Source organism: Phalacrocorax aristotelis, unplaced genomic scaffold, assembly GCF_949628215.1.
Source record: "Phalacrocorax aristotelis unplaced genomic scaffold, bGulAri2.1 scaffold_108, whole genome shotgun sequence".
Classification (NCBI taxonomy): domain Eukaryota; kingdom Metazoa; phylum Chordata; class Aves; order Suliformes; family Phalacrocoracidae; genus Phalacrocorax; species Phalacrocorax aristotelis.
Window position 1 is genome coordinate 21,940 of NW_027441285.1, and position 15,913 is coordinate 37,852.

A 15,913-nucleotide genomic window follows, 5' to 3' on the forward strand; every position below is an offset into this window, starting at 1 on the left:
CCCTTCTCAGCCAAAACCAGCACATGTGGTTTAAGTTATTCTGGGTTGTTTTGGGGTTTTTTTTAGGGAGAGTTTACATTATTTTTGTACTGTCCCTTTTCTTAGCAAAATGTGTTCCGTTTCAACAAAGCCTACCGACCCCAACCCCGCTTGCTGCTGTCAGGACCCTGCCGGCCATGAGCCAGGCTGTGGCACGAAGCTCCGCGGCCAGAGCCCTGATGGCAATCCCAAGCAGGCAGCCGTGAAGTGACACCACCAGCGGGGATTTGCTGCAGCGATCCCTCCAGGCGATTGCTTTGCTTTGCCACAGCCCCAGCAGCATCACTGTGTCGGGGGGGCTGTGGAGTTGCTCTGTGGACAACGGAGAGCCCGGCCCAGCTCAGCTGCCACGCCGTGGACACCCCCAGCCGCTGCTGCTATTGCTGGCCAAAAACCACTGCCAGGAGTCAAATCCCAATTAGTGCCCACTTTTGCCACAAGTACCGCTTCTCACCTGGCTCCGTCCCAGTCACAGCAGGGATACAGAGCTGGCTCCAAAGCTGCGCGGCCAGAGCCCTGATGGGAAGCGGGGGGCGGGTGGGTGAAGGCTGCTCCAGCCTCCCTGCGCTCGCGGGAAACGTGCCCAAAAGCGTCTGCACAAGAAGCCCGTGCCACAGTCCCTCCCGCCCCAGATCACAGCCCTGTGCCTGTCCCCAGGTCCCAGATGCAGGGAAGGAGACGGCTGGGCGTGGGGACATTTGTCACCTGGCTCCGCACACGCGTGACCGTGTTTGTGACCCTACATGCGTGCAGAGCCGTGTCACAAAGAGCCCAGGCTGGATAAATACCCCGCGCAACCGCCCCCAGCTCAGTGGCGAGTTTGCCACAGACGCTGGAAGATCAGGACGGTCTTTGACCGCACCGACGTCCCCAAGCCCAGCCATCTCCTTCACTGCAGCCACTTGCGGTGATGGAGCTGAGGTCGCGGCGCCGCAAGATGCCGCAGTCCCCCCCTGCCCAGTGTCCCCCGGCGCCACCGGAGGAGCAGGCAGGACCCTCCCGTGTGCCACCCCCGCGCAAAAGAAAGCGTCAGGTCCCCAAGGAGGAAGGTGAGCGCAGAGCATCCCCCACCGGGCACCTGCCAGAGGGGATTTTGGCTGGTGCCCAGCTGTGCAAGCGGAGGCCCCCGCATCGTGGCAAGGCGCCCCGGCCTCTCCCCCGTCCCGCTCCCGGCACTGCCGCCCCAGCACACCGGCGCGGTGCTGGGGGTGACAGCGCCGCTGTCCTCCGACAGTATGCAGGCTGTGCTGGCGAGCAGACTGTGACCCCGAAGTCGTGGGGCAGCTGTGCCGTCAGAAGGGGCTCTGCGTCCATGAGAACTGCCTGGTGAGTCCCCGGGGCTCAACACCCACCGGTCCACAACACCCCGCCCTCTCCAGCACCGCGGCACAGGCAGCCCCTGGCACGCACCCTCTTTTCCCCCCCTTGCAGTACCACGCCACCAGGCTGGGCCAGAAAGGGGCCGATGAAGAGGGCTTCTACGGCTTTCTCTTCCCCGACATCCGGCAGGAGCTGAAGCGGGTGGCACAGAAGGTGAGGCCGGAGGGGACGTGTCCCCACCGTGGTCCCCGTGTCCCGAGCCCGGCGCTGCACAGGCCAGCAACCCCCCAGGAATGCTCTGGCAGCTGGCTGCAAGCAACCGCCCCCAGATCCTCCTTCCCCCAAAAGGGCCCATTTCTGCAGCAACTGGGGATTTGGGGAGGGTAGGGGACGTTATCAGCGGCCCAGTGTCAATGGCCAGGCAGCCCACCGAAACGCGGCGGGGCTGCGCTGGGCGAGGGCGAACAGGGCTCCCCGGGGAGCGCGGCATTGACTGCGCGGCGCTGACGCTGTCCACCTCCATGCCGTCCCCAGAGGTGCTGCATCTGCCGGCTGCGGGGTGCCTCGGTCGCCTGTCGGCGCAGGCGCTGCCGCCGAATCTTCCACTTCCCCTGCGGCAGTGAGCGGGGCTGCGTCTCCCAGTTCTTCGGGGAGTTCAAGTGAGTGTGGCCGCCTTGAAGGGCCAGGGCCGGACCCAGGCCAGGGCCTGGGGCAGAGGAGGCCTGTGGCTGAACCATCACCTCCCTCCCACAGGTCCTTCTGCTGGAAGCACCGGCCGGTGCAGCGGGTGCGGGCGGTGCAGCAGGACGAGACCCCCTGCCTCATCTGCCAGGAGGCGGTGGCGGGGCGGCCCTGCTACGACACCCTGGTCTGTCCTGCCTGTGCCAGCGCCTGGTTCCACCGCCGCTGCATCCAGGTAGGCGACATCGCCCCCGGCCCCTGACGGGATCAGCCCTGTCGTCACCCTGTCGCCCAGCTCCCAGGGGGCGAACGAGACCCGCCCCGGCTCTGACGTTGATGCCCTCTCTGCCCCAGGGCCAGGCGCTGCGCTCTGCCCTGCACTACTTCCGCTGCCCCCTCTGCCAGGACGTGCCGACCTTCCAGGCGGAGATGTTTCGCCTGGGCATCAAAATCCCCGACAGGTCGGTGCCCTCCCCGCTGCCCCCTTCCCCCTCCGTGGTGCTCCGGCCGATCCCCTCCTGCCTCCCTGGGTGCCAGCAGGGTGGCCCCCACGCCCCCCGCGGCTGAGGGCTTCCTGTCTCCCGCAGGGATGCTGCCTGGGAGGAGGACGGGGCCTTCGCGGACCACTACCAGCGGCACAGCTCCTGCGATGCCAGCCAGTGCCTGTGCCCGGTGGGACGGGAGCAGGCGGAGGTGAACGGGTGAGTGCCCGTGTCCCCGGTCCCTGCAGCCCCGGCGAGGAGACGATGCCTTCGTCTCCTCCTCTGGGCAGGTATCCCGGGGGGGTCGGGTCCCTGGGATGGCGAGCTGGGCCTGGCACCAGGTGCGTGCCGGCAGCTCAGCTGCAGGTGCCTGGAGGGGAGCAGGGCCCAACGCTGCGCCCGAGCTGGCAGCCCACAGCTCGGGGGGCCTTTGGTGGCAGTGGGTCCCATTGCTCCCCCAGGCCCTGGAGACTTCTGCTCTGTGGCTCCTGTGCCTCCCGCGGCACCCACCAGCTCTGCTCTGGCATAGGAGAAGACGCCGACTCCTGGGAGTGCGGTGACTGCAGCGGCACGGGCACTGGTGAGGGGGGCGGGGCAGGGTGCCCACAGCCACGTGGCCACCACAGCACGTGGGACCTGGGGCCAGGCGCAGGGCTCTGATGCGGGGAGGGAGCGAGCGTGGCCTGGACTTGTTGTGCTCATCGTCTCCCTGCCTGCCCCTTGCAGCGCCTCCCGTTGCACCTGGCCCAGACTCCAGCCCCGCCGACGCAGGGACCCTCGCACAGCACCCCGGGTCCTGGCACTTCAGCTGAGGAAGAAGAGGCCAGGATCCTCGCAGGACACCCCGGCACCCAGCTGCCCTCCCAGCCCCTCTCCCAGAAACCTGCAGAGCCTCACTAATAAAAGCTGGAACGTCACACGTGGCCTTGCTGATGTGCCGAAATGCTGCGGCGCAAGGGCCTCCGCGGTGGCCCTGACCCTCCCCTTGGCACCGTGGGTGCTGCCAGGTCGTTTCCCAAACAGGAGCTGGCACTGGCCGCCCCAGGTGAGATGCTGGTGTCACCCGCTTGGGGACGTGATGTGCGGCACCAGAGCTGAACCCACGGGGGCTGGGGAGGGGGAAGCTCCACGGGAGCTGCTGAGGGGCCAAGGCCTCCCTGCCCAGGGCGCGGAGCAGTGGACCCAGGGTGCGGGGAGGGCAAGGGCGTCCCCGTGGGTCCCTTCTCCCACACCGGGGCTCCAGCAGGGACTTCAGAGACGTCCAGAGGGGTTCGTAGCACAAGCGCTTTGTTCAGGCATCAGAATTCCTGACTCTCCATTAACGAGCCGAATGACGTGGTGTCGTGGTTTAGGCGGCAGCTCAGCCCCACACAGTCGCTCGCTCCCTCCCCCACCGGTAGATGGGGGAGAGAATCAGAAGGGTAACGCTCGTGGGTTGCGATAAGAACAGTTTAATAATTAAAATTAACAGAAACAACAACAGAAATGCAATGGAAAAGAGAACAACGAGAGGCGCAAAGCCCCGGGGGAGGAGGGAAGGGAGGGCAGAGGGGGAACGAACCGCCGAAACAAACCGCACGCGCCGCAGCCGCGCCGCAGCCGCGCCGCGCCGCTCCCGAGCTGCAACTGGCCCCCCTCCATAGGCTGGTCATGGTGTCACGTGGTAGGGAATGAACCTGCCGTCGGCCAGTCGGGCTCAGCCGCCCCCGCCACGGCCCCGCCCCTCCCAGCCCCCCCGCCACGCGGCAGAGCCCGGGAAGCTGGAAAGGCAGCCGCCCCCCCACAGTGAGGAGAATTAACCCCTTCTCAGCCAAAACCAGCACATGTGGTTTAAGTTATTCTGGGTTGTTTTGGGGTTTTTTTTAGGGAGAGTTTACATTATTTTTGTACTGTCCCTTTTCTTAGCAAAATGTGTTCCGTTTCAACAAAGCCTACCGACCCCAACCCCGCTTGCTGCTGTCAGGACCCTGCCGGCCATGAGCCAGGCTGTGGCACGAAGCTCCGCGGCCAGAGCCCTGATGGCAATCCCAAGCAGGCAGCCGTGAAGTGACACCACCAGCGGGGATTTGCTGCAGCGATCCCTCCAGGCGATTGCTTTGCTTTGCCACAGCCCCAGCAGCATCACTGTGTCGGGGGGGCTGTGGAGTTGCTCTGTGGACAACGGAGAGCCCGGCCCAGCTCAGCTGCCACGCCGTGGACACCCCCAGCCGCTGCTGCTATTGCTGGCCAAAAACCACTGCCAGGAGTCAAATCCCAATTAGTGCCCACTTTTGCCACAAGTACCGCTTCTCACCTGGCTCCGTCCCAGTCACAGCAGGGATACAGAGCTGGCTCCAAAGCTGCGCGGCCAGAGCCCTGATGGGAAGCGGGGGGCGGGTGGGTGAAGGCTGCTCCAGCCTCCCTGCGCTCGCGGGAAACGTGCCCAAAAGCGTCTGCACAAGAAGCCCGTGCCACAGTCCCTCCCGCCCCGGATCACAGCCCTGTGCCTGTCCCCAGGTCCCAGATGCAGGGAAGGAGATGGCTGGGCGTGGGGACATTTGTCACCTGGCTCCGCACACGTGTGACCGTGTTTGTGACCCTACATGCGTGCAGAGCCGTGTCACAAAGAGCCCAGGCTGGATAAATACCCCGCGCAACCGCCCCCAGCTCAGTGGCGAGTTTGCCACAGACGCTGGAAGATCAGGACGGTCTTTGACCGCACCGACGTCCCCAAGCCCAGCCATCTCCTTCACTGCAGCCACTTGCGGTGATGGAGCTGAGGTCGCGGCGCCGCAAGATGCCCCAGTCCCCCCCTGCCCAGTGTCCCCCGGCGCCGCCGGAGGAGCAGGCAGGACCCTCCCGTGTGCCACCCCCGCGCAAAAGAAAGCGTCAGGTCCCCAAGGAGGAAGGTGAGCGCAGAGCATCCCCCACCGGGCACCTGCCAGAGGGGATTTTGGCTGGTGCCCAGCTGTGCAAGCGGAGGCCCCCGCATCGTGGCAAGGCGCCCCGGCCTCTCCCCCGTCCCGCTCCCGGCACTGCCGCCCCAGCACACCGGCGCGGTGCTGGGGGTGACAGCGCCGCTGTCCTCCGACAGTATGCAGGCTGTGCTGGCGAGCAGACTGTGACCCCGAAGTCGTGGGGCAGCTGTGCCGTCAGAAGGGGCTCTGCGTCCATGAGAACTGCCTGGTGAGTCCCCGGGGCTCAACACCCACCGGTCCACAACACCCCGCCCTCTCCAGCACCGCGGCACAGGCAGCCCCTGGCACGCACCCTCTTTTCCCCCCCTTGCAGTACCACGCCACCAGGCTGGGCCAGAAAGGGGCCGATGAAGAGGGCTTCTACGGCTTTCTCTTCCCCGACATCCGGCAGGAGCTGAAGCGGGTGGCACAGAAGGTGAGGCCGGAGGGGACGTGTCCCCACCGTGGTCCCCGTGTCCCGAGCCCGGCGCTGCACAGGCCAGCAACCCCCCAGGAATGCTCTGGCAGCTGGCTGCAAGCAACCGCCCCCAGATCCTCCTTCCCCCAAAAGGGCCCATTTCTGCAGCAACTGGGGATTTGGGGAGGGTAGGGGACGTTATCAGCGGCCCAGTGTCAATGGCCAGGCAGCCCACCGAAACGCGGCGGGGCTGCGCTGGGCGAGGGCGAACAGGGCTCCCCGGGGAGCGCGGCATTGACTGCGCGGCGCTGACGCTGTCCACCTCCATGCCGTCCCCAGAGGTGCTGCATCTGCCGGCTGCGGGGTGCCTCGGTCGCCTGTCGGCGCAGGCGCTGCCGCCGAATCTTCCACTTCCCCTGCGGCAGTGAGCGGGGCTGCGTCTCCCAGTTCTTCGGGGAGTTCAAGTGAGTGTGGCCGCCTTGAAGGGCCAGGGCCGGACCCAGGCCAGGGCCTGGGGCAGAGGAGGCCTGTGGCTGAACCATCACCTCCCTCCCACAGGTCCTTCTGCTGGAAGCACCGGCCGGTGCAGCGGGTGCGGGCGGTGCAGCAGGACGAGACCCCCTGCCTCATCTGCCAGGAGGCGGTGGCGGGGCGGCCCTGCTACGACACCCTGGTCTGTCCTGCCTGTGCCAGCGCCTGGTTCCACCGCCGCTGCATCCAGGTAGGCGACATCGCCCCCGGCCCCTGACGGGATCAGCCCTGTCGTCACCCTGTCGCCCAGCTCCCAGGGGGCGAACGAGACCCGCCCCGGCTCTGACGTTGATGCCCTCTCTGCCCCAGGGCCAGGCGCTGCGCTCTGCCCTGCACTACTTCCGCTGCCCCCTCTGCCAGGACGTGCCGACCTTCCAGGCGGAGATGTTTCGCCTGGGCATCAAAATCCCCGACAGGTCGGTGCCCTCCCCGCTGCCCCCTTCCCCCTCCGTGGTGCTCCGGCCGATCCCCTCCTGCCTCCCTGGGTGCCAGCAGGGTGGCCCCCACGCCCCCCGCGGCTGAGGGCTTCCTGTCTCCCGCAGGGATGCTGCCTGGGAGGAGGACGGGGCCTTCGCGGACCACTACCAGCGGCACAGCTCCTGCGATGCCAGCCAGTGCCTGTGCCCGGTGGGACGGGAGCAGGCGGAGGTGAACGGGTGAGTGCCCGTGTCCCCGGTCCCTGCAGCCCCGGCGAGGAGACGATGCCTTCGTCTCCTCCTCTGGGCAGGTATCCCGGGGGGGTCGGGTCCCTGGGATGGCGAGCTGGGCCTGGCACCAGGTGCGTGCCGGCAGCTCAGCTGCAGGTGCCTGGAGGGGAGCAGGGCCCAACGCTGCGCCCGAGCTGGCAGCCCACAGCTCGGGGGGCCTTTGGTGGCAGTGGGTCCCATTGCTCCCCCAGGCCCTGGAGACTTCTGCTCTGTGGCTCCTGTGCCTCCCGCGGCACCCACCAGCTCTGCTCTGGCATAGGAGAAGACGCCGACTCCTGGGAGTGCGGTGACTGCAGCGGCACGGGCACTGGTGAGGGGGGCGGGGCAGGGTGCCCACAGCCACGTGGCCACCACAGCACGTGGGACCTGGGGCCAGGCGCAGGGCTCTGATGCGGGGAGGGAGCGAGCGTGGCCTGGACTTGTTGTGCTCATCGTCTCCCTGCCTGCCCCTTGCAGCGCCTCCCGTTGCACCTGGCCCAGACTCCAGCCCCGCCGACGCAGGGACCCTCGCACAGCACCCCGGGTCCTGGCACTTCAGCTGAGGAAGAAGAGGCCAGGATCCTCGCAGGACACCCCGGCACCCAGCTGCCCTCCCAGCCCCTCTCCCAGAAACCTGCAGAGCCTCACTAATAAAAGCTGGAACGTCACACGTGGCCTTGCTGATGTGCCGAAATGCTGCGGCGCAAGGGCCTCCGCGGTGGCCCTGACCCTCCCCTTGGCACCGTGGGTGCTGCCAGGTCGTTTCCCAAACAGGAGCTGGCACTGGCCGCCCCAGGTGAGATGCTGGTGTCACCCGCTTGGGGACGTGATGTGCGGCACCAGAGCTGAACCCACGGGGGCTGGGGAGGGGGAAGCTCCACGGGAGCTGCTGAGGGGCCAAGGCCTCCCTGCCCAGGGCGCGGAGCAGTGGACCCAGGGTGCGGGGAGGGCAAGGGCGTCCCCGTGGGTCCCTTCTCCCACACCGGGGCTCCAGCAGGGACTTCAGAGACGTCCAGAGGGGTTCGTAGCACAAGCGCTTTGTTCAGGCATCAGAATTCCTGACTCTCCATTAACGAGCCGAATGACGTGGTGTCGTGGTTTAGGCGGCAGCTCAGCCCCACACAGTCGCTCGCTCCCTCCCCCACCGGTAGATGGGGGAGAGAATCAGAAGGGTAACGCTCGTGGGTTGCGATAAGAACAGTTTAATAATTAAAATTAACAGAAACAACAACAGAAATGCAATGGAAAAGAGAACAACGAGAGGCGCAAAGCCCCGGGGGAGGAGGGAAGGGAGGGCAGAGGGGGAACGAACCGCCGAAACAAACCGCACGCGCCGCAGCCGCGCCGCAGCCGCGCCGCGCCGCTCCCGAGCTGCAACTGGCCCCCCTCCATAGGCTGGTCATGGTGTCACGTGGTAGGGAATGAACCTGCCGTCGGCCAGTCGGGCTCAGCCGCCCCCGCCACGGCCCCGCCCCTCCCAGCCCCCCCGCCACGCGGCAGAGCCCGGCAAGCTGGAAAGGCAGCCGCCCCCCCACAGTGAGGAGAATTAACCCCTTCTCAGCCAAAACCAGCACATGTGGTTTAAGTTATTCTGGGTTGTTTTGGGGTTTTTTTTAGGGAGAGTTTACATTATTTTTGTACTGTCCCTTTTCTTAGCAAAATGTGTTCCGTTTCAACAAAGCCTACCGACCCCAACCCCGCTTGCTGCTGTCAGGACCCTGCCGGCCATGAGCCAGGCTGTGGCACGAAGCTCCGCGGCCAGAGCCCTGATGGCAATCCCAAGCAGGCAGCCGTGAAGTGACACCACCAGCGGGGATTTGCTGCAGCGATCCCTCCAGGCGATTGCTTTGCTTTGCCACAGCCCCAGCAGCATCACTGTGTCGGGGGGGCTGTGGAGTTGCTCTGTGGACAACGGAGAGCCCGGCCCAGCTCAGCTGCCACGCCGTGGACACCCCCAGCCGCTGCTGCTATTGCTGGCCAAAAACCACTGCCAGGAGTCAAATCCCAATTAGTGCCCACTTTTGCCACAAGTACCGCTTCTCACCTGGCTCCGTCCCAGTCACAGCAGGGATACAGAGCTGGCTCCAAAGCTGCGCGGCCAGAGCCCTGATGGGAAGCGGGGGGCGGGTGGGTGAAGGCTGCTCCAGCCTCCCTGCGCTCGCGGGAAACGTGCCCAAAAGCGTCTGCACAAGAAGCCCGTGCCACAGTCCCTCCCGCCCCGGATCACAGCCCTGTGCCTGTCCCCAGGTCCCAGATGCAGGGAAGGAGACGGCTGGGCGTGGGGACATTTGTCACCTGGCTCCGCACACGCGTGACCGTGTTTGTGACCCTACATGCGTGCAGAGCCGTGTCACAAAGAGCCCAGGCTGGATAAATACCCCGCGCAACCGCCCCCAGCTCAGTGGCGAGTTTGCCACAGACGCTGGAAGATCAGGACGGTCTTTGACCGCACCGACGTCCCCAAGCCCAGCCATCTCCTTCACTGCAGCCACTTGCGGTGATGGAGCTGAGGTCGCGGCGCCGCAAGATGCCCCAGTCCCCCCCTGCCCAGTGTCCCCCGGCGCCGCCGGAGGAGCAGGCAGGACCCTCCCGTGTGCCACCCCCGCGCAAAAGAAAGCGTCAGGTCCCCAAGGAGGAAGGTGAGCGCAGAGCATCCCCCACCGGGCACCTGCCAGAGGGGATTTTGGCTGGTGCCCAGCTGTGCAAGCGGAGGCCCCCGCATCGTGGCAAGGCGCCCCGGCCTCTCCCCCGTCCCGCTCCCGGCACTGCCGCCCCAGCACACCGGCGCGGTGCTGGGGGTGACAGCGCCGCTGTCCTCCGACAGTATGCAGGCTGTGCTGGCGAGCAGACTGTGACCCCGAAGTCGTGGGGCAGCTGTGCCGTCAGAAGGGGCTCTGCGTCCATGAGAACTGCCTGGTGAGTCCCCGGGGCTCAACACCCACCGGTCCACAACACCCCGCCCTCTCCAGCACCGCGGCACAGGCAGCCCCTGGCACGCACCCTCTTTTCCCCCCCTTGCAGTACCACGCCACCAGGCTGGGCCAGAAAGGGGCCGATGAAGAGGGCTTCTACGGCTTTCTCTTCCCCGACATCCGGCAGGAGCTGAAGCGGGTGGCACAGAAGGTGAGGCCGGAGGGGACGTGTCCCCACCGTGGTCCCCGTGTCCCGAGCCCGGCGCTGCACAGGCCAGCAACCCCCCAGGAATGCTCTGGCAGCTGGCTGCAAGCAACCGCCCCCAGATCCTCCTTCCCCCAAAAGGGCCCATTTCTGCAGCAACTGGGGATTTGGGGAGGGTAGGGGACGTTATCAGCGGCCCAGTGTCAATGGCCAGGCAGCCCACCGAAACGCGGCGGGGCTGCGCTGGGCGAGGGCGAACAGGGCTCCCCGGGGAGCGCGGCATTGACTGCGCGGCGCTGACGCTGTCCACCTCCATGCCGTCCCCAGAGGTGCTGCATCTGCCGGCTGCGGGGTGCCTCGGTCGCCTGTCGGCGCAGGCGCTGCCGCCGAATCTTCCACTTCCCCTGCGGCAGTGAGCGGGGCTGCGTCTCCCAGTTCTTCGGGGAGTTCAAGTGAGTGTGGCCGCCTTGAAGGGCCAGGGCCGGACCCAGGCCAGGGCCTGGGGCAGAGGAGGCCTGTGGCTGAACCATCACCTCCCTCCCACAGGTCCTTCTGCTGGAAGCACCGGCCGGTGCAGCGGGTGCGGGCGGTGCAGCAGGACGAGACCCCCTGCCTCATCTGCCAGGAGGCGGTGGCGGGGCGGCCCTGCTACGACACCCTGGTCTGTCCTGCCTGTGCCAGCGCCTGGTTCCACCGCCGCTGCATCCAGGTAGGCGACATCGCCCCCGGCCCCTGACGGGATCAGCCCTGTCGTCACCCTGTCGCCCAGCTCCCAGGGGGCGAACGAGACCCGCCCCGGCTCTGACGTTGATGCCCTCTCTGCCCCAGGGCCAGGCGCTGCGCTCTGCCCTGCACTACTTCCGCTGCCCCCTCTGCCAGGACGTGCCGACCTTCCAGGCGGAGATGTTTCGCCTGGGCATCAAAATCCCCGACAGGTCGGTGCCCTCCCCGCTGCCCCCTTCCCCCTCCGTGGTGCTCCGGCCGATCCCCTCCTGCCTCCCTGGGTGCCAGCAGGGTGGCCCCCACGCCCCCCGCGGCTGAGGGCTTCCTGTCTCCCGCAGGGATGCTGCCTGGGAGGAGGACGGGGCCTTCGCGGACCACTACCAGCGGCACAGCTCCTGCGATGCCAGCCAGTGCCTGTGCCCGGTGGGACGGGAGCAGGCGGAGGTGAACGGGTGAGTGCCCGTGTCCCCGGTCCCTGCAGCCCCGGCGAGGAGACGATGCCTTCGTCTCCTCCTCTGGGCAGGTATCCCGGGGGGGTCGGGTCCCTGGGATGGCGAGCTGGGCCTGGCACCAGGTGCGTGCCGGCAGCTCAGCTGCAGGTGCCTGGAGGGGAGCAGGGCCCAACGCTGCGCCCGAGCTGGCAGCCCACAGCTCGGGGGGCCTTTGGTGGCAGTGGGTCCCATTGCTCCCCCAGGCCCTGGAGACTTCTGCTCTGTGGCTCCTGTGCCTCCCGCGGCACCCACCAGCTCTGCTCTGGCATAGGAGAAGACGCCGACTCCTGGGAGTGCGGTGACTGCAGCGGCACGGGCACTGGTGAGGGGGGCGGGGCAGGGTGCCCACAGCCACGTGGCCACCACAGCACGTGGGACCTGGGGCCAGGCGCAGGGCTCTGATGCGGGGAGGGAGCGAGCGTGGCCTGGACTTGTTGTGCTCATCGTCTCCCTGCCTGCCCCTTGCAGCGCCTCCCGTTGCACCTGGCCCAGACTCCAGCCCCGCCGACGCAGGGACCCTCGCACAGCACCCCGGGTCCTGGCACTTCAGCTGAGGAAGAAGAGGCCAGGATCCTCGCAGGACACCCCGGCACCCAGCTGCCCTCCCAGCCCCTCTCCCAGAAACCTGCAGAGCCTCACTAATAAAAGCTGGAACGTCACACGTGGCCTTGCTGATGTGCCGAAATGCTGCGGCGCAAGGGCCTCCGCGGTGGCCCTGACCCTCCCCTTGGCACCGTGGGTGCTGCCAGGTCGTTTCCCAAACAGGAGCTGGCACTGGCCGCCCCAGGTGAGATGCTGGTGTCACCCGCTTGGGGACGTGATGTGCGGCACCAGAGCTGAACCCACGGGGGCTGGGGAGGGGGAAGCTCCACGGGAGCTGCTGAGGGGCCAAGGCCTCCCTGCCCAGGGCGCGGAGCAGTGGACCCAGGGTGCGGGGAGGGCAAGGGCGTCCCCGTGGGTCCCTTCTCCCACACCGGGGCTCCAGCAGGGACTTCAGAGACGTCCAGAGGGGTTCGTAGCACAAGCGCTTTGTTCAGGCATCAGAATTCCTGACTCTCCATTAACGAGCCGAATGACGTGGTGTCGTGGTTTAGGCGGCAGCTCAGCCCCACACAGTCGCTCGCTCCCTCCCCCACCGGTAGATGGGGGAGAGAATCAGAAGGGTAACGCTCGTGGGTTGCGATAAGAACAGTTTAATAATTAAAATTAACAGAAACAACAACAGAAACGCAATGGAAAAGAGAACAACGAGAGGCGCAAAGCCCCGGGGGAGGAGGGAAGGGAGGGCAGAGGGGGAACGAACCGCCGAAACAAACCGCACGCGCCGCAGCCGCGCCGCAGCCGCGCCGCGCCGCTCCCGAGCTGCAACTGGCCCCCCTCCATAGGCTGGTCATGGTGTCACGTGGTAGGGAATGAACCTGCCGTCGGCCAGTCGGGCTCAGCCGCCCCCGCCACGGCCCCGCCCCTCCCAGCCCCCCCGCCACGCGGCAGAGCCCGGGAAGCTGGAAAGGCAGCCGCCCCCCCACAGTGAGGAGAATTAACCCCTTCTCAGCCAAAACCAGCACATGTGGTTTAAGTTATTCTGGGTTGTTTTGGGGTTTTTTTTAGGGAGAGTTTACATTATTTTTGTACTGTCCCTTTTCTTAGCAAAATGTGTTCCGTTTCAACAAAGCCTACCGACCCCAACCCCGCTTGCTGCTGTCAGGACCCTGCCGGCCATGAGCCAGGCTGTGGCACGAAGCTCCGCGGCCAGAGCCCTGATGGCAATCCCAAGCAGGCAGCCGTGAAGTGACACCACCAGCGGGGATTTGCTGCAGCGATCCCTCCAGGCGATTGCTTTGCTTTGCCACAGCCCCAGCAGCATCACTGTGTCGGGGGGGCTGTGGAGTTGCTCTGTGGACAACGGAGAGCCCGGCCCAGCTCAGCTGCCACGCCGTGGACACCCCCAGCCGCTGCTGCTATTGCTGGCCAAAAACCACTGCCAGGAGTCAAATCCCAATTAGTGCCCACTTTTGCCACAAGTACCGCTTCTCACCTGGCTCCGTCCCAGTCACAGCAGGGATACAGAGCTGGCTCCAAAGCTGCGCGGCCAGAGCCCTGATGGGAAGCGGGGGGCGGGTGGGTGAAGGCTGCTCCAGCCTCCCTGCGCTCGCGGGAAACGTGCCCAAAAGCGTCTGCACAAGAAGCCCGTGCCACAGTCCCTCCCGCCCCGGATCACAGCCCTGTGCCTGTCCCCAGGTCCCAGATGCAGGGAAGGAGACGGCTGGGCGTGGGGACATTTGTCACCTGGCTCCGCACACGCGTGACCGTGTTTGTGACCCTACATGCGTGCAGAGCCGTGTCACAAAGAGCCCAGGCTGGATAAATACCCCGCGCAACCGCCCCCAGCTCAGTGGCGAGTTTGCCACAGACGCTGGAAGATCAGGACGGTCTTTGACCGCACCGACGTCCCCAAGCCCAGCCATCTCCTTCACTGCAGCCACTTGCGGTGATGGAGCTGAGGTCGCGGCGCCGCAAGATGCCCCAGTCCCCCCCTGCCCAGTGTCCCCCGGCGCCGCCGGAGGAGCAGGCAGGACCCTCCCGTGTGCCACCCCCGCGCAAAAGAAAGCGTCAGGTCCCCAAGGAGGAAGGTGAGCGCAGAGCATCCCCCACCGGGCACCTGCCAGAGGGGATTTTGGCTGGTGCCCAGCTGTGCAAGCGGAGGCCCCCGCATCGTGGCAAGGCGCCCCGGCCTCTCCCCCGTCCCGCTCCCGGCACTGCCGCCCCAGCACACCGGCGCGGTGCTGGGGGTGACAGCGCCGCTGTCCTCCGACAGTATGCAGGCTGTGCTGGCGAGCAGACTGTGACCCCGAAGTCGTGGGGCAGCTGTGCCGTCAGAAGGGGCTCTGCGTCCATGAGAACTGCCTGGTGAGTCCCCGGGGCTCAACACCCACCGGTCCACAACACCCCGCCCTCTCCAGCACCGCGGCACAGGCAGCCCCTGGCACGCACCCTCTTTTCCCCCCCTTGCAGTACCACGCCACCAGGCTGGGCCAGAAAGGGGCCGATGAAGAGGGCTTCTACGGCTTTCTCTTCCCCGACATCCGGCAGGAGCTGAAGCGGGTGGCACAGAAGGTGAGGCCGGAGGGGACGTGTCCCCACCGTGGTCCCCGTGTCCCGAGCCCGGCGCTGCACAGGCCAGCAACCCCCCAGGAATGCTCTGGCAGCTGGCTGCAAGCAACCGCCCCCAGATCCTCCTTCCCCCAAAAGGGCCCATTTCTGCAGCAACTGGGGATTTGGGGAGGGTAGGGGACGTTATCAGCGGCCCAGTGTCAATGGCCAGGCAGCCCACCGAAACGCGGCGGGGCTGCGCTGGGCGAGGGCGAACAGGGCTCCCCGGGGAGCGCGGCATTGACTGCGCGGCGCTGACGCTGTCCACCTCCATGCCGTCCCCAGAGGTGCTGCATCTGCCGGCTGCGGGGTGCCTCGGTCGCCTGTCGGCGCAGGCGCTGCCGCCGAATCTTCCACTTCCCCTGCGGCAGTGAGCGGGGCTGCGTCTCCCAGTTCTTCGGGGAGTTCAAGTGAGTGTGGCCGCCTTGAAGGGCCAGGGCCGGACCCAGGCCAGGGCCTGGGGCAGAGGAGGCCTGTGGCTGAACCATCACCTCCCTCCCACAGGTCCTTCTGCTGGAAGCACCGGCCGGTGCAGCGGGTGCGGGCGGTGCAGCAGGACGAGACCCCCTGCCTCATCTGCCAGGAGGCGGTGGCGGGGCGGCCCTGCTACGACACCCTGGTCTGTCCTGCCTGTGCCAGCGCCTGGTTCCACCGCCGCTGCATCCAGGTAGGCGACATCGCCCCCGGCCCCTGACGGGATCAGCCCTGTCGTCACCCTGTCGCCCAGCTCCCAGGGGGCGAACGAGACCCGCCCCGGCTCTGACGTTGATGCCCTCTCTGCCCCAGGGCCAGGCGCTGCGCTCTGCCCTGCACTACTTCCGCTGCCCCCTCTGCCAGGACGTGCCGACCTTCCAGGCGGAGATGTTTCGCCTGGGCATCAAAATCCCCGACAGGTCGGTGCCCTCCCCGCTGCCCCCTTCCCCCTCCGTGGTGCTCCGGCCGATCCCCTCCTGCCTCCCTGGGTGCCAGCAGGGTGGCCCCCACGCCCCCCGCGGCTGAGGGCTTCCTGTCTCCCGCAGGGATGCTGCCTGGGAGGAGGACGGGGCCTTCGCGGACCACTACCAGCGGCACAGCTCCTGCGATGCCAGCCAGTGCCTGTGCCCGGTGGGACGGGAGCAGGCGGAGGTGAACGGGTGAGTGCCCGTGTCCCCGGTCCCTGCAGCCCCGGCGAGGAGACGATGCCTTCGTCTCCTCCTCTGGGCAGGTATCCCGGGGGGGTCGGGTCCCTGGGATGGCGAGCTGGGCCTGGCACCAGGTGCGTGCCGGCAGCTCAGCTGCAGGTGCCTGGAGGGGAGCAGGGCCCAACGCTGCGCCCGAGCTGGCAGCCCACAGCTCGGGG